We start from the raw sequence: 23,279 nt of genomic DNA, 5'->3' as shown, positions 1-23,279 counted from the left end.
AGCAGATAAAAGTGCATAGCTGAGCAGAGCTGGCTCACTTCAGGAGGCCCAGAGAACATACAGAATTCAGAAGGCTTCTGGGAAGCCTTTTATACTCTTGGGGTGGTAGCTCTGGGATATGCAAAAAACTTACAGTCGATACAAGCACGGTGAGCTAACAACGTGAACTTTGTGACCCAGGAAGGTTCTGGTTCAAATTTGTTCTATGGCATGTGAACCTATTCTTATAATTACAAACTGTAATGTGGGACATGGACTTAGAGTGATAACCATTATTTTTTTTAGGAGACCCTAAGGAGGGATTCAGGCAGGCAAAAATTCATATCAGATAATTGTGGCTGCCTGCAGGTCATTTTCCTTGCCACCTCTGCTTAAAGGCATTATGACATTCTGTAGCACCCTGCTTGTGGTTAACGCTTAGCTGGAATGAAATATTCAACGCAGCAATAGAGAATTTAAAATAATTATTTATTTGTCAGACAAATAAATGAGAGGCACAGTGGTATATGGTTACCAAGCTCTGGCCTGGCCTCCTGCCATTATGGCCAGCACTTATATTCCCTTAATCCAGCCCCCTTTGCTCCTCCTTGGGCTGCCTCTGTCCAATCAGCCTGGTTGGATTTCCTATTGGCTGATTGCTATAACCAATCACAAAAAGATACACCCATATCCTTCTGTCCTTATAAGGAACACAAACAGCTATATATTGTTACATCTATAAATGACAAATAAGTAGTAATATATCTTACATGTGTCTCAACAAGGAATCTTAATTACCAGCTCACCTCTTGCCCTCCCTGCCCTATTGCCTTCTAAAACAAATGGTTAATCTTAAATTTTTATCTTAAACATATGTCAAGGATCTTGAGTTTCACATCAACATTGAAAGATATCCTTCATTTGAAGGTTTCTAAACAAATGTCTGACAGCTAATATATCAGGACAGCATTTGATGGCGTCTTCTTGTCTGGCAAGAGGCTGGACTGGTGGCTGACTTAATTTCAAGATAAATACAACTCTTCTAGCATTTGTTAAATCCTTTGCATAATTACATTTAAGCCAACATATTTAATACACAACACAGATAGCCTCTTAAAAGGAATAAGGCCTTTTTAAAGTAGAGAGAGAAAGAAAGAAAAGGACTCAGTTTAAAACAGTTTCAGAAGAAGCCTCCCCCCCTTCAGCAAGCTGCTTTTCCCATTATCTGTTTAAGGAAGAAACAGCTTTAAAAAGACTTCCCAGCTAGATGCTTTAAAAAGACTTCCCAGCTAGATGCTTTAAAAAGACTTCCCAAAAAGCCTCTGGCCTTAGAAAATACAGCTCAAGGTTTAAAAGAGGCCCATGGTATCATTTTACTATTTGCCCATTCCTAATTATGTTTATCTCTGCTTTTTTATCTTCTGTAACATGTAGGGTCAATGTCCTGCTTTTAGTCTGTAATTTCAGCTTTTACGACTTTGAGAATTGCTTTCTGCTATCAATCAAAAGGGGCCCCTTGTCTAGGAAAACAGTGCCAGTGTTTTCTTAAGCAGCTAGCCTTCTTGCCTGGCATGAATACTTTTGAAAATCTACTTTTGAAAATCTAAGCCCTCTTTAATATACAAGTCCTGATCAAACATTAATAAAATGCAGGCTTATGCCTGATGCCTCATTCCCCCCTTTCAAGCTCAAGGACCTTCGTCCCAAGTGTCCTTGATAGCTTGACCTTCATCATATTCCTGAGGTAAAGCTCTGTATAGGGCCATGATATGAGGTAGAGTTTCATTTGAAACCATCTTGCTAATTGTACTTCTAAAACATGAAATGATACATGGCATCATACATAAAACCATTACCACTACTGTCAAGAAAAACAAGCAAGACAATAGTATCCCTTTGAGTCCTGTGACATTAGGTAACCAATTGGTGAGCCATCCCATATCCCATCCTTCCCATGTTTGTACTGGGACATGTGCTATATTCTCCATCTTTGTGGCCAACACACGGATTGCCTCACCATTATCTGAAATGTTAAAGCAACAGGCATTCCCTGTCAAGTTCAAGACTCCACATAGGCCTCCCTGCTTGGCAAGTACATAATCCATTCCCATTTTCAGCTGCAAAATGGCGGCTCTACTTTCATCCAATTGTTGTGCAATAAGTCTCAAACTCCGGGCCGTTGCATTGGTTACAAGTTCCACTACTGCTTGCAATCGAATTATTCTGTTTAGATTATAAATAGGATCCCGTGCCCCTTGTATGAGCTCACCAGGATTCCAGGAGGCAGGATCATAATAGGCTATAATGCGCTCTGGTGGCCAATCATCAGTACCGCTCCAACTTTGGGTACTTCCTCCTGCTATATGAGAAATATCAGCGTTTCTTCGTGTACGCTTGGGCAAATTAGTGGGCATAATCCACATTGGTGGCAATACCCATCCCAGGAAACAAGTCCCACTCCATTTGGAGGGGAGTTTCTTGTATGCCCATTCTCCACATATCCACCACAACCATCGTGTCTGAGGTCTTTGGTACGTGGAGTACAGAAGGCGAAATAGCAAAAGAGGTAGAGAGTTCACAGTGCAGTATGTTAGATTGCCTTTTTCTGTCACAGTTATGTTCCATACCACTTTCCATGCATGAATAAAAGGAGGTGCACAGGGCAAGGCATCCCGAGTTCGATAGGTAGTATCGTGTGCCCAGGTATTCTTAATATTATCCCAAGTATAGTGACAATGAGAAGAGCCTATCATGGTAGAATCAGCTGCATCTGATGATTTATGTACACAGAATTCCCCTTGTACAGGTATAACTCGTAATGGTTTAGTTGAGTTCCATCCGGGGAAATTCTGTACTTCTGTCTGGTGTGGTATTTCGCTTACCATACCAATGGCATCTAATGGTATCGGTAATAAGGGCATACCTCCCTCTGAATCATCTGGCCCGAGAGAGCAAACAAGGCAATTGGTCCTATTTGCAACATTGGCTACCATTTCAGCTAAACCTACCCACATATTGTGGTCATGGTGGAATCCATATTTAGTCAATTTGGCCAGATTCAAGGACCCTTCCCCTTCCCAAGGGATCAGGATTAATAATAGAATCATGTTGATGTCTAGCATATGCATTCCTTCCACAAAAGATTACCTTATAGTGATAGCAAATAAATATTAGTCCCAATATAATTCCCCCAGTGACAGAAATGGGGAACCACCAAGACCAAAACATATATCCCGAGGATCCCCAATGAGTAATATCTCTGATAATTGTTCCACAAGGGGGTGGGCAGTCAATTAATTGTATAAGAGAATCTTTCCTTTCACAATCGCTGGTTCAGATGCTCCTCAAGCTTCAGGCGTGCGCAGGTCAGCCAGCTTCCAGGTTGTGGCTGCAGCAGGCCGGTCGTCTAATGTTGCCCGTGACCTAGCCCGTTCCCGGTAGGGCTAGATACAGGGGTTTTTGGAGAGAGTCAGTTTAAGAGGATTAGAGGGGTCACCTTTGCACGTCCAACTGCCTTCGGACTTCTTCAAACGGGAGTGATGAATCCAGGGGGTCACCTCAGCTACCTTCACCGCTGTTGGAGTAGAGAGCAAGACGGTGTAAGGTCCACGCCACTTAGGTGCAAGTGGATCACGTTTCCACTCTTTCACCCATACGCTATCGCCAGCCTGGAACTGATGAATCGGCTCGGCAATGCTGCACGGCGTGCGCTCGAGGACCCACCTGTTAAGAGAAACAAAAACACGGGAGAGAGATTGCACTTGTCCCTGTGTCACATGGTCTCCTATTTGTTTAAGATCAGCTGGAATATCCTGAACAAAGGAGGGCGGTCTCCCATACAGGAGCTCAAAAGGTGACAACTTAAGTCTTTTTGTGGGTGCACACCGAACACGAAACAGTGTTATGGGTAACACATCTACCCATCCCAATCCCGTTTCCTGGGTTAATTTTGCCAATTGGGTTTTCAGAGTCCGATTCATTCTTTCAGTTTTCCCTGAACTCTGAGGCCTATAGGCTGCATGCAGTCTCCATTTCACTTGTAAGACTCGACATACTTCTTGTACTACTTGATCAATGAACGCTGGCCCATTGTCACTTCCAATGCATCTAGGTAATCCAAACCTCGGGATCAATTCAGTGAGGAGTCTCTTAGTTACCTCTCGTGCCTTTTCAGTTCGGGTGGGAAAAGCTTCAACCCATCCGGTAAGAGTATCTACAAACACAAGGAGATACTTGAATCCCTTAGAAGGGACCAGTTCTGTGAAGTCCACAATTAGGCTTTCCATGGGGACATATCCCACATGTTGGATTCCAGGGGGTTGTACCGGTCCCTGCCTGGGATTGTTTTTAGCACAAAGAACACATTTCTGTGAAATGCAAGTTGCTAATTGTGATAGGTTAATAATATACAACTTCCGACTGAGACTCTCTCTGGTTGCAGTACCGCCAAGGTGAGTAGATTCATGATAATTTCTTACAATTGTGCCTGCTAGATGATGAGGTACATAAATCCTATTGTCTGGCAGGATCATCCAACCGTCCTTCACAACTGCTCCTTCCTGTTCAGCCCACTTCCTCTCTTCTGGGGTATAGTGAGGTTTAACTTCTTCTGGAGCTACCTCTGGTATGAGGGCTGCTATAAATCCTCCCACAGGCTTTTGGGCTGCCTCTCGGGCTGCTTTGTCAGCAGCATGATTTCCTCTAGTTATTGGATCCCTTCCTCGTCCATGACGTTTGCAGTGCATTACAGCAATCTGTTCTGGAGCCCATACTGCTTCTAACAGGATTTCTACTTCAGGTCCATATTTCAAGGCCTTCCCGTGGGCTCCTATTAGACCTCTTTCTTTCCATAGAGCACCATGTGCATGCAGGGTTAAGAAGGCATATTTAGAATCAGTATAGATGTTTGCCTTACATCCGGCTGCCAATTGCAGAGCTCTAGTTAAACCTATAAGTTCAGCTTTTTGTGCCGAGGTGCCAGCAGGCAAAGCTTCAGCTTCCACAACTTCCTCATTGGTGACCACAGCATATCCTGCTCGTCTGGCACCTTCATGCAGGTAACTGCTACCATCAGTATAATATACAACATCTGGATTTTTCAATGGTTCATCTTTCAGATCGGGTCTACTGGAATAAACTTCATCCATTATTTGGAGACAATCATGTGATTCTTCATCATCTACCTCTGGTAGGGGCAGCAAAGTCGCTGGATTGAGCATATTCACTACTCGTAGATGAATCCTGGGATTTTCACACAATAGGCCTTGGTACCTAGCCATCCTTGGGTTCGTTAGCCAATAACTACCCTTATATTCCATGAGTGTCAGAACAGCATGAGGTACATTCACATACATTGTCTGGCCGAAGGTAAATTTATCAGCTTCTTTGACAAGGCTGGCAGTGGCCGCTACTGCCCTTAGGCATGGAGGCCATCCTTTTGCTACTGAGTCCAATTGTTTTGACAAATAAGCTACTGGACGGTTCCAACTTCCTAATCTCTGGGTCAGGACTGCCGCTGCAATCCCATTCTGTTCATGTACATACAGCTGAAAGGGTTTTTCCGAATTAGGCAGTCCAAGGGCTGGGGCCTCCATAAGTCGTTGTTTGATAACTAAAAAGGCTTGTTGCTGCTCAGGTCCCCATACGAATGGGTCCTTTTCTGCACCTCGAGTGCTTTCATGTAAGGGCTTGGCCAGACTGCTGAAATCAGGTATCCATAGTCTACAAAACCCTGCTGTTCCCAGGAATCCTCTGAGTTGTTTCCTTGTGGTAGGTTCCTTGATAAGGCAAATAGCTTCTTTCCTCTCTGGCCTCAATGCTCGTTGTTGGTGTGAGATGTCAAAGCCCAAATATTTGACCTTTTCTAAACATAACTGTGCCTTTTTCTGGGAAACTCGGTAGCCAGCTTGCCAGAGCAAGTGGAGCAGTTCCTCTGTACCTTCTTTACAGGTATCAAAATCCTTTGCTGCTAGTATAAGGTCATCTACATATTGCAGAACCACCTTTTCTCCAGGTATTGAGGGGTAACTTGTTAGATCCTTCGCCAAGGCAGTGCCAAATAAAGTTGGGGAATTTTTGAATCCCTGGGGCAATCTCGTCCAAGTTAGCTGGCCTTTTGTTCCTGTTAAAGGGTCTTCCCACTGGAAGGCAAATATAGGTTGGCTCTGTGGTGCCAGCCGGCAACAGAAGAATGCATCTTTCAAGTCCAATACAGTAAAAAATGTTGCTTCTGGTGGGATCAAACTCAGCAGGGTGTATGGGTTTGGTACATTTGGGTGCAAGGTCTCGATAGCCTGGTTTACGAGCCTCAAGTCCTGCACTGGCCTGTATTCATCTGTCCCAGGTTTTCGAACAGGCAAAAGGGGTGTGTGTTTTCCAATTCATCAGATCTGTAGTCGTGAATGGAATATATTGCAGGGTCGAAGTTCGAGGTGGCCTTGGTCCAGGTAGCCCGTTAACCAGCACAGGCTCCTCAAGTGCATCAAATACTCTTCTGAGAGGGGCTACTACGTGATCTTTCTCTTCGCTTTGCTCTAGGGGCCTTAAATCATAGGGGATGGTATTTGTCCCAAGGCGTTCTTTTAGCAGCCTTATACGCCTGGCTGTATTGCTTGCTGACCGATTAAGGTCTCCCTGTAACTTCTGTAATAATTCTCTAGGATTTGGATGTACAGGGGTTTGGGGTAGGCAATCAGTTGTTTCACTAAAAGAGACTGTAGATGGAGTTCTACTGGGACTCACAGATGGAATAACCACTTCTGCTTGGGCTTTATTATAGGCCTCCAATGCCTCCTGAAGATATTTATCATAATCTATCAAGGAATCAAGTTCTGTGACTCCAGCCCCATTATTCATTCCACTTTCTTGCCTTGGGGTTACAACTGGTGGAGGGTTTGGATTAGGCTCCCTTCGATGTGGAGCATAGGGTGGAGGTGGAAGCAGCTCTTCCTCTGGTCCCTCAAAAATGGGTTTGAGTTTATTTGGCAAAATTCCTTTCCTAGCTTCGGCTTTTACAGCCAATAATTTGCATCGTTGGACTTTGCATTCCCTTATCCATGGAGGATTTTTATTTAATGTGCTCAGCCAGGAATCTATATATGAAAATTGTTCTGGGCACCCTCCAATTTCTTTGGCGATGTTAGACCAAAGTTTGCTTACTAAATTTATATCAAAGGTTCCTTGAGATGGCCATTCAGTATTTTGCTTCGGCCACTCTAATTCACATAACGTTCTCAAGCGCTCTGGCGTCATTTTGACTCCATATGCCCCTGAGAAGGCTTTCTTAAAATTATTTAACATACATTCAAGAGGTGTATTTTCCCCTTTTGAACCCCCAACTCCCATTGTATGGCCCTGTGAAGTATCCACTCAGTCACTCACACACACGCTTCGTGGGGTTTCTTGCCCAGATGGAGTCGCCTCACTGGGAACCGAAGTACTACCCACTCCACACTCAGGTCAGCTACAGATTGCTCTGTACTTTCTCACACATACAATGCGCTAGATACTTCACCACACACTCTACCTCCCATTCTTTCCCTTTTCCCCCACCAGACCACCATCTGATATACCCAACCACCTAGCGTACTCAGTTCCCACTTACTGAGACGCAGAAGTTTGATCAAGACTTCTCTTCCTCCCAGTTAATTGGAGGGCCAAAACCCCTTAGTGCACTTACCCCTGGTTGGTTCCGTTTCCCCCCGGTCCGTCGCCGCCAGTGAGCAGGGTATCAGACAGACGAGACTTCTGCGTTCCCCCTGGAAAAATTTACCAGTGCGCGCTTGGGTAAGCAGTTTAGAGATCCTCTCTCTTGTACCCTGCTCAGTAGAGCGAAGGGGCTGCGTTCCAGCAGACCACTTATCCGAGTCACGGCACCATAAAATGTAGCACCCTGCTTGTGGTTAACGCTTAGCTGGAATGAAATATTCAACGCAGCAATAGAGAATTTAAAATAATTATTTATTTGTCAGACAAATAAATGAGAGGCACAGTGGTATATGGTTACCAAGCTCTGGCCTGGCCTCCTGCCATTATGGCCAGCACTTATATTCCCTTAATCCAGCCCCCTTTGCTCCTCCTTGGGCTGCCTCTGTCCAATCAGCCTGGTTGGATTTCCTATTGGCTGATTGCTATAACCAATCACAAAAAGATACACCCATATCCTTCTGTCCTTATAAGGAACACAAACAGCTATATATTGTTACATCTATAAATGACAAATAAGTAGTAATATATCTTACATGTGTCTCAACAAGGAATCTTAATTACCAGCTCACCTCTTGCCCTCCCTGCCCTATTGCCTTCTAAAACAAATGGTTAATCTTAAATTTTTATCTTAAACATATGTCAAGGATCTTGAGTTTCACATCAACATTGAAAGATATCCTTCATTTGAAGGTTTCTAAACAAATGTCTGACAGCTAATATATCAGGACAGCATTTGATGGCGTCTTCTTGTCTGGCAAGAGGCTGGACTGGTGGCTGACTTAATTTCAAGATAAATACAACTCTTCTAGCATTTGTTAAATCCTTTGCATAATTACATTTAAGCCAACATATTTAATACACAACACAGATAGCCTCTTAAAAGGAATAAGGCCTTTTTAAAGTAGAGAGAGAAAGAAAGAAAAGGACTCAGTTTAAAACAGTTTCAGAAGAAGCCTCCCCCCCTTCAGCAAGCTGCTTTTCCCATTATCTGTTTAAGGAAGAAACAGCTTTAAAAAGACTTCCCAGCTAGATGCTTTAAAAAGACTTCCCAGCTAGATGCTTTAAAAAGACTTCCCAAAAAGCCTCTGGCCTTAGAAAATACAGCTCAAGGTTTAAAAGAGGCCCATGGTATCATTTTACTATTTGCCCATTCCTAATTATGTTTATCTCTGCTTTTTTATCTTCTGTAACATGTAGGGTCAATGTCCTGCTTTTAGTCTGTAATTTCAGCTTTTACGACTTTGAGAATTGCTTTCTGCTATCAATCAAAAGGGGCCCCTTGTCTAGGAAAACAGTGCCAGTGTTTTCTTAAGCAGCTAGCCTTCTTGCCTGGCATGAATACTTTTGAAAATCTACTTTTGAAAATCTAAGCCCTCTTTAATATACAAGTCCTGATCAAACATTAATAAAATGCAGGCTTATGCCTGATGCCTCAATTCTCCCTTTGATTTGACTTGCTGAGCTCCCCATTTTTAAGTTTTGTGAAGTTATTGAATGGGTTAGGAGAGGGCACATGCCAAGGCCCACACCTCTGTAGGGGCCCACTGACAACCCCTCAGGTCTCCAAGCCCTCTCCCTCCTTCCTCGTTTTGCTTGTTCACCTGCAGAGACAAGGGAGAGGAGACAGAGAACAGTTTCTGCGTTCCATGTGTAGCTCAGTGGCAGAGCATCTGCTTTGCATGTAGAAGGTACCCAGTTCAATCCTGAGCATCTCCAGGTAGAATCATAGAATTGTAGAATTGGAAGGGACACTGATGATCATCTAATCCAAACGCCTGCAATGCAGGGGTATACACCTGTCTCATACGGGGTTCAAACTTGCAACCTTGGCATTGTCAGCACCGTGCTCTAACCAACTGTGCTATCTAGGCTGACATTCCAGGCTGGGAATGTCCATGTCTGAAATCCTGAAGAGCTGCTACCCATCCGTGTAGACCATGGGTAGGCAAACAAAGGCCCGGGGGCCATATTCGGCCCAATTGCCTTCTAAATCTGGCCAGCGGATGGTCCGGGAATCAGCATGTTTTTACATGAGTAGAATGTGTCCTTTTATTTAAAATGCATCTCTGGGTTATTTGTGGGGCATAGGAATTGGTTCATTCTCCCCCCCCCCCAAAAATATAGTCTGGCCCTCCACAAGGTCTGAGGGACAGTGGACCGGCCCCCTGCTGAAAAAGTTTGCTTACCCCTGGTGCAGACAATACTGAGCTGGGTGGCCCAAATGGGTGAGGCTTAGTATAAGGCAACTTCCTGTGTTCCTTCTTTTTGGGGATCTAATGTAGAGTAGCAGATTAATATTTTTTTTTCCATTTGCCAGTATTTGGGGAGGATATCAAGACTTCAGAGAAGTGTTTTCATTTTTTCAAGTTCATTTCAAAGGGGACTTCCTTTGGAATGCAATTAGCAGCAGTAAGGATGGATCTACATTGATCTGTAAATACATTATTAAATATAACATTATATAACTCTCAATGCAGTTTCCCATTGTCGAAGGCTTGCTGCTCTACAGCACCATTTGGTGTTACATTTTATTAATGCTTTTTTAGCATTATAAATGACCAGTGTAGATCCGTCCTATGTCAGCATTCTGTAGCCACGGAACTTATCATTTGGATTTTTAAACTCTTCCCTGTTGTTGGCATCCATCTGTCTTGAGAGACAATGGAGTGAGCTTCGAGGGGTGAAGTCAAACCGTTGCATTAGTGGTTTTACATCTTATTGTAAAACTACAATACATCTTATTGTAAAAATAATCATCATTATCACCTCATCATGACTGGATTTCTTACTCACCCTTCACTATAACAAACCAAGGCAGGTTGCAACAATATAAAAATACAATTTAAAAATCAGATTTAAATATTACAGTCAGAAGAATGGAGAGTCCTTATCTACCTACCTACCTACCTACCTACCTATTGTCAGACGTCAAAGCCAAGGTGTCTGCAGTATACAACCAAAGCTATACAGTGATGGTTCTAGATGCACCTCTTGGTGATGGAATTCCGCAATGTAGGGGCTGCCACAACCCAGAAAATGCCCTCCGGGGTCAACATTCCCCACATGTCCAAGGCTGGTGGGACTGCCAAGAGGGTCCCTCTGCCAATCTTAGCAATCCAAAGGGTTTTTAAGGAAGGAGTTGTTCTTTAAGATATTTGGGGGTCTAAATCATTCGCGGCTTTAAAAACCAACACAAGCACCTTTGTTTCAAAACAGGGCTTATTTGAGCTTTAAATGGAACCCCAGGCAGTAATCTGGCAGCTGTGTTTTTTGGACCAGATGAAGTTTCCAAGTCATCTTCAAGGACAGCCAAACATAGAATGCATTGCAAAAATCAAATCCAGAAGTTACCAGGGCATGGGAGTGCAGTGGCCAAGTCATCTCTGTCCTAAAAGGGCTAGCAACTGAGGCCACCTGAGCATCCAGCGACAGCACTGAATTTAGGAATATCCCTTAGCTGCAGACCTGCTCTTTCCAGGAGACTGCAGCCCCATCCAAAATAGGCACCTGCCCTCTCAGGTCCAATAACTCAGAATACTTAACACGTCTGTCTTACCAGGATTCAGCTTCAATTTACATGACAGCAACAGGGGCGAGTACTATTGATGACTCCCTTGTTAAGCTTGTTATGTGAACTGATTACGATAATTTGATGTTATGCTACTTATAGTACTACTGATATTAACTCTTCAAAGGAAGTACGTCCACAACCAATTCTCTGATTACTCCCCCTGGTATACCATCAATAGTAATCATACTACTGTGCTTAAGATGGAGTTATAATTTCATCCAATTAGAACTGATTTGCCCAATCATTTTTACACAGTCAATACGTCTTAATTCCCTTCCCCACCCCCTTTCTGTGTGTTTTTGGTATGCTAAATCCTGTTTCAATGTTTGTCAGGATCATAACTTACCATATGAGTCCAGATGAAACATAGGTTCTCTTGGTTGCCTCTCTGAAAGTGTGTGTGTAGGGGGTTATCCTATTCTGAATGGGGTCATATTTTCCCTAAATGATGGGGTCTGCAGTTTGCAGGTACTAATAAATCAAGCATTGTTGATGGATTCACAAGTGTTCTCAGCATCTCCAAGTACCTTTAAGGAGTTTTGAAGGCTGTGCTAGCTGCTCCTTTTTCTGGGGAAGAAAACATGATCTGGCCACAATCATTCATGTTTTCAAAATGAATGCTGTTCCAAATGCCAAACTCCAATTTAGAGAGAAACTTCACAAACACAGAAGGACCCAAAAGAGACAGTGGTTTTCTTTTTTAACCATCTCTTCTTTTTTGGGGAACAACCATGGCTGTATTCAGTAGAACAGTGTTTCCCAACCGGTGTTCCGCGGCACACTAGTGTGCCGCGAGAGGTTGACTGGTGTGCCGTGGGAGGGAGGCGGGCGAGTCGGGCGGCGAGAGGCGGGGCGGCGGCGGCGAGCACACGTGGGGCGGCGAGCAAGCTCCCTCCCACATCCCATTGCTGCTCGCTTCGGCCGGCCTACTGGAGGAAGGCGTGAAAACCTCGCGCATGCGCAGGCCTTCCGCCTGCGACAGCCCAGTAGGCCGGCCGAAGCGAGCGGCGATGGGATGTGGGAGGGAGCTCGCTCGCCGCCCTGCGTGTGCTCGCCGCCCGACTCGCCCGCCTCCCTCCCACGGCACACCAGCCTACCTCCCTGCTTTTTCCAATTAAGGCAACCTCCACTCTCCTGCCCCTCCGCGTTTCTCACCCCAAAGCCTTGTGGGCAGCAGGAAGTGGGGCCGTCCTGCCTCTACCCCACGCCAGGTGGCTGCTGACACGTCCCTTGGGCAGGAGAGGCATCCGGCTGGATGAAGGCAGCGACGCCGGGGGAACGAAACAGTACGGTCTGAGCTGGCGCCTGGAAGGACACAGATTGCTTCATGTCGCTGCATTCCACAGCTCCGAGGCTGGCAGGTGAATGCGTGCACTTCTCTCTCTCGTTTTATTTAATGTGCATTTTAGAAGCATGTGGAAATATCCTGCGTCATCAACCACTTTGGGGAAAGTGTGCGTGTGTGTGTTTGGGGCTAGATTTCATGCATGCCTTTTTTTTAAGTTCTCTTCCTGCTTCATCCACATTCACCCCCCAAAAGGCCATTTTCTGCATGCTGAATAAATTCTGCAACTTACTATTTCATAATAAAGTAATTATAAAATACTTTCTTTGTGTTTATTTGATTCCTATTAAAGAGAGTTACTTTATATATAGTCAATATAGGCACAGAGTTAATTTTTTAAACATTTTCTAATGGTGGTGTGCCGCGAGATGTTTTTCATGAAACAAGTGTGCCTTTGCCCAAAAAAGGTTGGGAAACACTGCAGTAGAAACAGGAAACATTTGCCATATTCTCCCCTCACCCACATAATCAACTGAGGCCTCCTTCAAGCAGCCGCTTGTGCAACCTGTTGGCAGGTAACAAAAGAAACACAACAACAAAGAGCCATTTCCCACATTTCTTCCTCCAACTCCCCCTTTCAAAAAGTCCCTCAAGCAGCTGCCTGTTACATGACTGGCAGGGAGCAAAATGAATGAGAGGAGATTTCCCCCACCTGCACCCCCAGCACACACATTCATTAAAATAGCTGCCTGCCTACTGCTCCATGTAGCTGACAGGCAGCAAAACAAAGAGAAATGCAAATGAGTGGATCCTGCATTCCTTCCTCCACCACTCCATAGTCTCCAATTGCCACAAAAATTCTGGGACCTTCATGAAAATACCTTAAGCCATTACAGCTTCTCACTTTGTCACACAGAGCTCCAAGTTCCAAAATCCAAGCCTTTCCTCCCCCCACCTCAAAAAACCTTAAATTTTTCTCCACCTTTTCATTCATTCATTCATTCATCTCCTGGCCAGGGAAAGAGAGAAGTAGCAACCTATTTTGAGTTCTCATTTGCACGCTCAGCGACATCACACACAACTGGGAGGGTCTGCTTTGCATCCAAAGCTCTTAGGTCCCTGCTCATTGTCTTTGCACTGGGCCTCACCTTTCATTGCCAGTTTCGTTTGGGAACCTGAAGTGTCACTGAGCCATCACCACCTGTGTGTGCCGTGGGTGTTTCCTCTTTGGCTCCTGCTCTTTGAATTTCCCCTGGTTCATTCATTCACACATACAAGTCATCACATGTTTCTAGAGCAGGGGTCAGCAAACTTTTTCAGCAGGGGGCCGGTCCACTGTCCCCCAGACCTTGTGGGAGGCTGGACTATATTTTGGAAAAGAAGAAGAAGAAGGAATTCCTATGCCCCACAAATAATCCAGAGATGCATTTTAAATAAAAGAACACATGTAAAAACACTGATTCCCAGACCGTCCATGTACTGGATTTAGAAGGCGATTGGGCCGGATCCGGCCCCTGGGCCTTAGTTTGCCTACCCATGTGCTAGAGCAGAGGTTGGCAACCTAAGGCCCATGGGCCAGTTCTGGCCCATGAGCTTCCTGGAACTGGCCCACGGTTGTTTCGTGGATCGGCATGGGGATTCTGTGCTTTTTGGGGGGGGGGTGCCATTTTTTTTATTGCCGTGGGGACTGACTTCTGGGTTGGAAGAGTGCCGGAAATAGTGTGTGCACATGCTCCTCCATCCTGACGTGTGCTGGAAATAGCATGTGCACACATGATATTTTTGGCACTCTTCCAACATGGAAGAGTGCCGCAAGAAGCTGGAGTGCGCGCATAGCCCACCGAGAGGTCTGCTGGGGAGTGGACTGGACTGCCCTCAAAAAGCGTTGGCGACCCCAGGGCTAGAGCCACATGGAAGTGAATGAACAAGCAGACAAGAATGAATGCACTCTCAATGCTTTCTCTTATGTGCTGGGACACATCTCTCCCTTGCCTTTCACGTCTGTTTGCAGCTTAGACCTGACCAAAATTATGTAAACTATGTAAACCTATTTGTATTCACATCCACTTTGCCTCCCCTTTGAAAGGGGTGAGTGGGTGGGTGTCGAAACAGGCAGACTGCAATGCAAGGATGGAGTTCATATTGCTTCTGACATTTGGCCTATATGCGTCAGGCTGCAAAGCTCTAATTACTTTTCACACTTAAGCTACAGAGCAATTAAGGATCAATTCAGCTTCTAGGGATGAAATAAACTCCTGTGCTGTTAAAAAGAAAAAAAGAAAACCACCCGACACTGCCGAATTTACTTATCGGTACAGCTTATGGGCGCACTAATAGGCCAGGTTTACTGCTTTCTGGCTCCAGTTTAATCAGAATTATAAAGTTGGAAGGTAAATTGTAGTTCATCTAGTGCAACCTGCTGCTCAATGCAGGAAATGCCAACTCAGAATCCTGTTGGGTATAAGCAACCTTGCATGCCTCTGGTCAGTGGAAGGCAGGGCTGTGACTGATAGGGAAAATACACTTTTATGGTTTCCCACAAAACACCTAAACTCCAACCCTTCCTCCTGCTCTCCCTCTCCCCATCCATGGAACATCCTCCAGTGATGTAGAGTTAGAATCCAAAGCCATTCTTTTAACTACAGTGGTACCTTGGTTGTCAAACGACTTGGCTCCTGAACAAATTGGCTCCCGAATGCTGCAAACCCGGAAGAAAGTGTTCTGGTTTGCGAACATTTTTTGGAAGCCAAACATCTGATGTGGCTTCTGCTTGAGTGCAGGAAGCTCCTGCAGCCAGTCGGAAGCCGCGCCTTGGTTTTCGAACGGTTTCGGGAGTCAAATGGACCCCCGGAAGGGATTAAGTTTGAGAACCAAGGTACCACTGCATAAGTAAAGAATTGTTATTTTTATTTACTTATGGGACTCATGTGTTTTACTTCCCCATTTTAAGCAATGCTAGTGAGATGTGAATGAGACAGAATGGGTGGTGGGTCTAAGCTTTCAAGCTTTTTAAATCTGATATTTATGTGTGACTGTGTGCGCATGTGTATTATAAGCTAACCAATTTTTTATTTAACGTATCAAATCCAGCTACAGCAGATCTGAGAGATGGCTGTACAATCTTTGATTAAATAACCCCAGTGAATGAGAGGCCACCTCCTCCTTCTGAGTGGTGACAGCTGAGAAATGAGACCCCTTAAGAGAGTGTGTTATAACTTTTTTACAACCTCATGTTCCTGTAGTTTAGTTAGACAAACTTTTGCCTAAAAACAAAGGAATGAACTGTCATTTCCACATCTTTTGAAAAAAGGTCACCCCCTCAAAAATCAATACATCAATTTTTGTATATGTAAATGTGTAATGTATCATGTAATTATACATAATAATTGTAATTATGTATTGCAATACAGGAAAAATAGAGCTTGCAATTTTTCAAATACTTGTACAATGTTTTGTACGTTGTATATCACTTCTTATTGCTTAGAATAAATTGAGGTTGGAGTTTGTCTTTGTGGATTTCTGGTCTGTGACCATAATAAATATTGGTTTCTGCTGCGAGCACCATAAAGTTCCTGCATCAAGTTGTGCGTTCTGAACAACAACAACAACAACAACAACAACAACAACAACAACAACAACAACAACAACAACTTTATTATTTATACCCCGTCCATCTGGTTGGGTTTCCCCAACCATTCTGGGCAGCTTTCAGCATATATAAAAACACAGTAAAATATCAAGCATTAAAAACTTTTTGATACAGGGCTGCCTTCAGATGTCTTCTAAAAGTTGTGTGCTTCTTTATCTCCTTGACATCTGAAGGGAGGGTGTTCCACAGAGATTACTTCTTGGTATCTGGAGTACGGATGGCTGCAGTGATTCTCCAATACCCCCAATGCTTTTTTTAAGGTTTCAATATTTTTGACAAGTTCTGGAAGTCATTTTCATTGAGGAGTAATGTTACATATATGGTGATTCACAACTTTTCATTTTGGGGGTGACCTTTTTTCACAACTGAGAAGAATTAGTCCCCTTTTCAGTGTTTCCATCCCTTTATGATACAGGAAATCTTTTTTTTTTTAAGTCAAAAAGTTGTGGATGGAGCAAATTTGTTTCTCCTGCTCTGGAAGGTAGGACTTCAAGTTGCAGGAAAGGAAATTCCGACTAGACTTACAGAAAAACTTTCTGATAGTAAGAGCTGTTTGACAGTGGAACAGTCTCCTTTGAGAGGTTGTGGACTCTCCATCCCTGGAGATGTTTAAGCAGAGGCTGGATAGCCATCTGTCATGGATGCTTTAGCTGAGATTCCTGCATTGTGGGGTGGGGGTGGGCTAGATGACCCTTGAGTCCCTTCCAGTTCTAAGTTTCTAGGCTTCTATGAAGTGTGCACTCCATTTAGGGCTGGGTGAGACCTGCTGACCAGCTCTTGCCTCAAAAGAACCTACTGCCTAGAACTGTAAAGCTGCTTGTTCCATCCTGGGCTAGGTGAGACCAGCCCCACACTTCCCTTGTGGTTAAAGGTAAAGGTCCAGTCGTGACCAACTCTGGGGTTGCGGCACTCATCTCACTTTATTGGCTGAGGGAGCCAACGTACAGCTTCCCGGTCATGTGGCCAGCATGACAAAGCCGCTTCTGGTGAACCAGAGCAGCGCATGGAAACGCCATTTACCTTCCCTCCAGAGCGGTACCTATTCATCTACTTGCACTTTGACGTGCTTTCAAACTGCTATGTTGGCAGTAGCTGGGACCGAGCAATGGGAGCTCACCCCATCGCGGGGATTTGAACAGCCGACCTTCTGATTGGCAAGTCCTAGGCTCTGTGGTTTAACCCGCAGCAACACCCGCCTGCGATTGTGAAAAAGTCTCCCCTGTTTTTATATGAGAGAACCCAATGAAACCATTCCCCTGTCCTCAGATTCTTTGTGTTATTCCTTTCCCCTTTGTTTCAAGAACACTTTCTTTTCACAAATTTATTGGTTGATAACATGATAGAGAGATAACGTCAGGATATGTATAATTTTATAACATGCAGAGAACAATATGTGCTGAGAAATCAGAGAGAGGAGCTGAGGGAAGTCTGGGGGGAGGAGGAGGGTTTGAAAGGGGGAAAGGGAAAAAAATAATGAATATGATATGTTTTGAGAGTTTGTGTGTTGAAATTGTTAATAAAAAATATTTTAAAAAACCACTTTCTTTTCACCTCCACGAATTGCAATTTTTTTTATAAAAAAAAATCTGAACACAAATAGTTTTGCAACAGTTGCTTGCTCAACAGGCGTGAGGCTTGTGTTGAAATAATGCAGCTAGATTCAAAGTTAACAGTGTTCTTCTTAGCTTAATGCAAGGCATAGATAGCATGTTAAAGTGGGCTGAATGCAGTGAAAGACGTATTTCTGACTGAAAACAGTTATATCATCTATCTATCTATCTATCTATCTATCTATCTATCTATCTATCTATCTATCTATCTATCTATCCTATCTATCTATCTATCTATCTATCTATCTATCTATCTATCTATCATCTATCTATCTATCTATCTATCTATCTATCTATCTATCTATCATCTATATCATCTACCTACCTACCATGAATGATAGACCTATGCAAAGCAAGGTTTCTTTCTGTGTAGGTGGACATATTTTGGAGGCCTTCTGCTCTTAATTGTCCTGCCTGGGATCAATGATAAGCTCCACAAGTTTCCAGTCTCCAGGGAAACTGTCAATCACTTACAAAGCCTTCAGGTAAAAAATAAAAAGGTCTGCATACATTTCCAATAGAAGCCGTTGACATCACATGGAAAGCCATTACTAAACCTGTAGGCCAGACTCTTTGCTTTAAAACCAACAAGTTAAGGAATATGCAGAACCCTGAATCTGGAATTCCAGTATCCATTGAAGCTATGACCTAGAAAGAATTTTAATGGGAGCCCTCTTGAGGCATGCCGTAAATGAAGGAAGACGACATGGGGGCAGCCCTGTGGGAATAATTTTGCTAGCTCTGCCCTTGCCCCTCTGCAAGTTGGAGGGTGAGGCTATTCTACTATATTCATGCAGGGTCCCTCTGCAGAACCCTGGAAAATCATACCAAGTCTGACCAAACTGCGGGAGGCAGTGGAAGACAGGAGTGCCAGGTGTGCTCTGGTCCATGGGGTCACGAAGAGTCAGACACGACTAAACGACTAAACAACAAGCTGGTTTGGGTTGCCCTGGGCATGAGAAAAAATGGTTGTTGTTGTTGTTAACTGCACCATCATGATCTCTTCACTGCCTCACCCCTCACTCCCAGTGAGCCACAGTAACCCACCTGCCGGGAAGCTAGATTACTAGCTCCTTCCCACCCTACAAGTAGCTTCTGAGTACAATCCCAACCCAGTTGCTTCATTGCAGTGTTTTGGTAAACTCATGTGCCCATTCATAATCAAGAGGAAGCTTTCTTAAGAAGATGCAAATGAACTGTAAAGGAACTGAAAGTGGTGTCAAACTGCGCAGGTGCCAATTTGAGAACAAATTGCAGAAATTCTCCTGGCTCAGCAGGGATGGGACTCGGAGAAGATCAAGCCAGTGGAACCACAGAGGAATAGAGTGGAGAAATTATTATTATCATCCCTAAGGCCCCCTACCCCATCACACTGTTCTAGACTTCCTTGTCGGCTTCAGCATTACCAGACCACGTACTTCTAAGCTACAGTTGACCTCATTTGATCCCGCAGCATAGCTTTGTCATTCCAGTATTTGATCAAGCCAAAAGGAGGGGAAAGACACACAAACAAAACTGGATTGTTCAGTTACATCTCCAGAATATGAAATTTATTTCCCTTGCAGCATACTTTCCACATCAATATATCTGGATCACTTTTTAATGTGATTGACAGCTGCGTTGGAAAGTTCGGCGCAAATGTTATACAGCATTCCTATCAGTGTCAGTTTGAGAATGGCGAGAGGGAGTATAAAAAAACTTTGTAACAGCTTACAGTCTCACAACTCTGTAGCACACTCTAAACATTTTATTTTATTTATCACATTTATATCCCATATGTCCTCCAAGGAACCCGAGGTGGCATACATGGTTCTATCTTATCCTTGCAACAATCCTGTGAGTTAGGTTAGGTTGAGAGACATTGAGTGGCTCCAGGTCACCCAATGAGTTTCATGGCTGAGCAGGGATCTGAACCCTGGTCTCAGAGGTCCTAGTCTAACACAGAAATCACCACACCACTCTGTCCCACCCCCTTTAAAAAATCTGGCTTTGCTATCCCTTTAGGAAGCAACGATCAATTGGGATAAATTTAGTTTGGTTCATAACTTGACCTAAGCCTACCCAATTCACCTTTCCCCAAACAATGCATAAACCAAAATTCACATATCCTTAGAAATTCAACAAAGGTCTGTATAGTTAAAGCCATGGTTTTCCCAGTAGTGATGTATGGAAGTGAGAGCTGGACCATCAAGAAGGCTGATCGCCGAATAATTGATGCTTTTGAATTATGGTGCTGGAGGAGACTCTTGAGAGTCCCATGGACTGCAAGAAGATCAAACGTATCCATTCTTAAGGAAATCAGCCCTGAGTGCTCACTGGAAGGACAGATCGTGAAACTGAGGCTCCAATACTTTGGCCACCTCATGAGAAGAGAAGACTCCCTGGAAAAGCCCCTGATGTTGGGAAAGATGGAGGGCACAAGGAGAAGGGGACGACAGAGGACGAGATGGTTGGATAGTGTTCTCGAAGCTACAAACATGAGTCTGACCAAACTGCGGGAGGCAGTGGAAGACAGGAGTGCCTGGCGTGCTCTAGTCCATGGGGTCACGAAGAGTCGGACACGACTAAACGACTAAACAAAGAAATTCACACTGCTCTGAATTGTGTGGTACAGTTTTTCAATTGTGTGGTACAGTTTTTCAACTGAATGTGTACAATAATGCTTATATTAAGCAAACTGCATATACGTATAGATAACAAAAAATGACATGTACACTTGCAAAAATGCATATATTAAGTGAAATTGCATACAAAATTTGTGTACTGTATATCAGAAGAAATGCACACTAAAATGCAGATGAATTTAAATCAGAACTTTTTTAAAAATTGCAAAGCAGAAATGTGCCAAACTGGATTTAAGATTGGAAAAATTAGAAGCTGAAAAAAACTGAAAATGTCAGATTTATCCATTTCTAGTTGCAGGTTCTAGGAGTCTATTTGAAGTGAAAGTCAATGTTCTCTTACATGATGGAGGTTCAGTTGACATCCTTTGCCACTGACACACAGCTCTGTGCTACCAGGGCTGTGTCCTCTAATCCAAGTCCCACTCGCCCCATACCCAGTCATTTTTTGTAGCCAGTGGAGGCTGGCCCACTAGGGTGAACTGGGCACTGCCCCACCAACCTCTGTCTGCACTCAACCAGATCCCAGTTCCCTGTCTCCTCCTGGATTAGCTGTAAGTATGGTGGCACTGCTTGTGAACTTAGTCTTAGTGTTGCTCTTGTAGAACTTAGCAGGAGGACAATGCTAGAATTAGTTGACTCTGCCTGACATTGGCTCTGGTGCCACCTGCTGTTGAGCTCCTTGCCTCCCACCCTACCAGTCCTGATGAGCACCAGGCACCATTGATTGTAGCCAGAAGTCACAGTGGCCCTTTAAAAGCCAGACACAGCACTAGAAATGAATCCAAGCTAAACAAAATGAACCAGCAAGCTTCACAGTGGGTACAGTTTTGAAGCCAGCATCCCACCCACCTTCAGCCAGTGGTTTCCCACATACAGTTCCCAACATTTAAACCCACCAGTCATCCTCACTTTAAGTCATCCTTGCACTGAAGTTTGAATATTTATCTCTCAGTGCCATTAGATGGATAATTATTTCTGGCACCCTTTTCTCATCTTGCAATGCTGGCGGGTGAGTTGCAGAAAGGTTCGTGGCAGGAGAAAACTCCACCACCTTTCATTACCATGTGAGAAACCAGATAATGCCAGAGGCAAAACACTTAGTGGCAATTGGCGGGTCAGGCTGGCGCCAACACGGCTCATCTTGGGATGGCCCTGAAGTTTTAAATGCCTCAAAAGTTACAATAGTAAAATGTGTGGGTTTATTACACTGAGTAACCTTTAAAACTTGTCTCATTAAGCTTCATCTTCGCACCCTTCGGGCTCTCTGTGCTTCTGAAGATGAGGTTGGGGAGCTCAAAGGGAAGTGGGGAAATGGTTGGAAATGTCACCATTTTACCATCTTATCACATCATCACTACTGATAATTTCTTAAGACTGTAGTCCTATTTAGGCATTCTGCTTGTGTCTAAATCCTGCACGGAAACAAACAAGCAGGGATAAACATGTTAAGCTCTGCCACCCACTCCTATATTACTATCTCCTATGCAATTTAGAGGGATGCGGGTGGCACTGTGGGTTAAACCACACAGCCTAGGACTTGCCGATCAGAAGGTCGGCGGTTCGAATCCCCACAACGGGGTGAGGTCCCATTGCTTGGTCCCTGCTCCTGCCAACCTAGCAGTTCGAAAGCATGTCAAACTGCAAGTAGATAAATAGGTACCACTCCGGCGGGAAGGTAAACGGCGTTTCTGTGCGCTGCTCTGGTTCACCAGAAGCGGCTTTGTCATGCTGGCCACATGACCTGGAAGCTGTAAACCGGCTCCCTCGGCCAATAAAGCGAGATGAGCACTGCAACCCCAGAATCCTGATCTCGCAGGGTTTGAAAATGTGCAGGGACCTCTGTGAGTACGGCAACAGGCTCCTCCTTTCCGACTTTGCTCTCCATGAGTTGGAGTGCAATGCAGGTAGCAATGTATGAGGGAGGAGCTAGGGATACTGGAAAGTTCTTATCAGAACAGAAACAGGAGTGGAAATTGCAGGTATTTGCTTATGTATGCCATGTCTCGAACAGAAATCAATCCAGCGAATGCAATCAGTAGTAGTTGCTTTCAGTCCTCAAATGACGCATAATGACTCCCTCACCTATTTGCATTGCATTTCCTTTGCACTGAAATGAACGGGGTGGAATAACATAATTATAATGAAATGAAATGTGTAAAACTCCACTACAGATGACAGGAAGACAAATAGTGTATTTTTGTGTGTGTCAGAAGCTGAACTGCAGTGGAAGGGAAACGCCGCTCCAAGCGATGATCACAGGTCAGAAAAGAAATTTACGCCCTGTTGCAAGCCCAGGTGGAGCTTATAACACCGATTCCCATGTGAGCAGAATGGGGGGTTCCCAAATGGGCTTGTAATAACAGCGGGTTAGGGCCAAACCACATGCGACTCAGGATTTTGTTGTGGAGGTTGTGTGCAACTAAAAATCAGTCCTCCTGTCAGGGAAATATATCCTTACTCACCCAGTGTAAGATATTCCACTTTCTCCTTCTTCAGCAGAGTTTGTCTTTTCATCCAGTGAAGTAAACAGCTCAAGTATATATATGAAACAAAGCTTTAATAGTAGAAAAATACTGACTGAGAGAAACAGAAAATCTTGAGGCAAGTGACAGTTAGCCTCTTTTTAACTGACAACCTGAAGGGAGGGGCCAATTCTAGAGTACAGCAAAAAAGCTCCGCCCACTAGAGGCCATCTATCAGCATTAGGCTTCAGTGCTTCTCCTGCAGTTTTGTCCCCAAGTGTAGGGTTTACTTCACTCCCCACCACCACCACATGTTGCCAGCATGAGGGCACCGATCTGGATTGGAACCCTAGTATGGGGAGACCAGGGTATTTTTAACGTAGATGCAGATC

At 44.2% G+C, this 23,279-nt stretch overlaps 1 long non-coding RNA gene across 1 annotated transcript in view; it reads right to left on the bottom strand.

Moving 5' to 3' along the window:
• The window catches only part of LOC310695878, a 35,979-nt gene extending 12,948 nt beyond the window's left edge, over positions 1–23,031 (bottom strand). The window contains exons 1-2 of the long non-coding RNA XR_014520327.1: positions 22,888–23,031; positions 9,873–10,117 (exon numbers count right to left, since the gene is read on the bottom strand). This is a non-coding gene — a long non-coding RNA (uncharacterized lncRNA). The remainder of the gene's footprint in view (positions 1–9,872; positions 10,118–22,887) is intronic.
• Positions 23,032–23,279: the final 248 nt, after the last annotated feature.

This window comes from Podarcis liolepis, assembly GCF_965112155.1.
Source record: "Podarcis liolepis genome assembly, chromosome: 16".
In the NCBI taxonomy this organism is placed as follows: Eukaryota; Metazoa; Chordata; class Lepidosauria; order Squamata; family Lacertidae; genus Podarcis; species Podarcis liolepis.
Note: the sequence above shows the minus strand (reverse complement) of the source record. Positions and strands in the feature narration are given on the sequence as shown.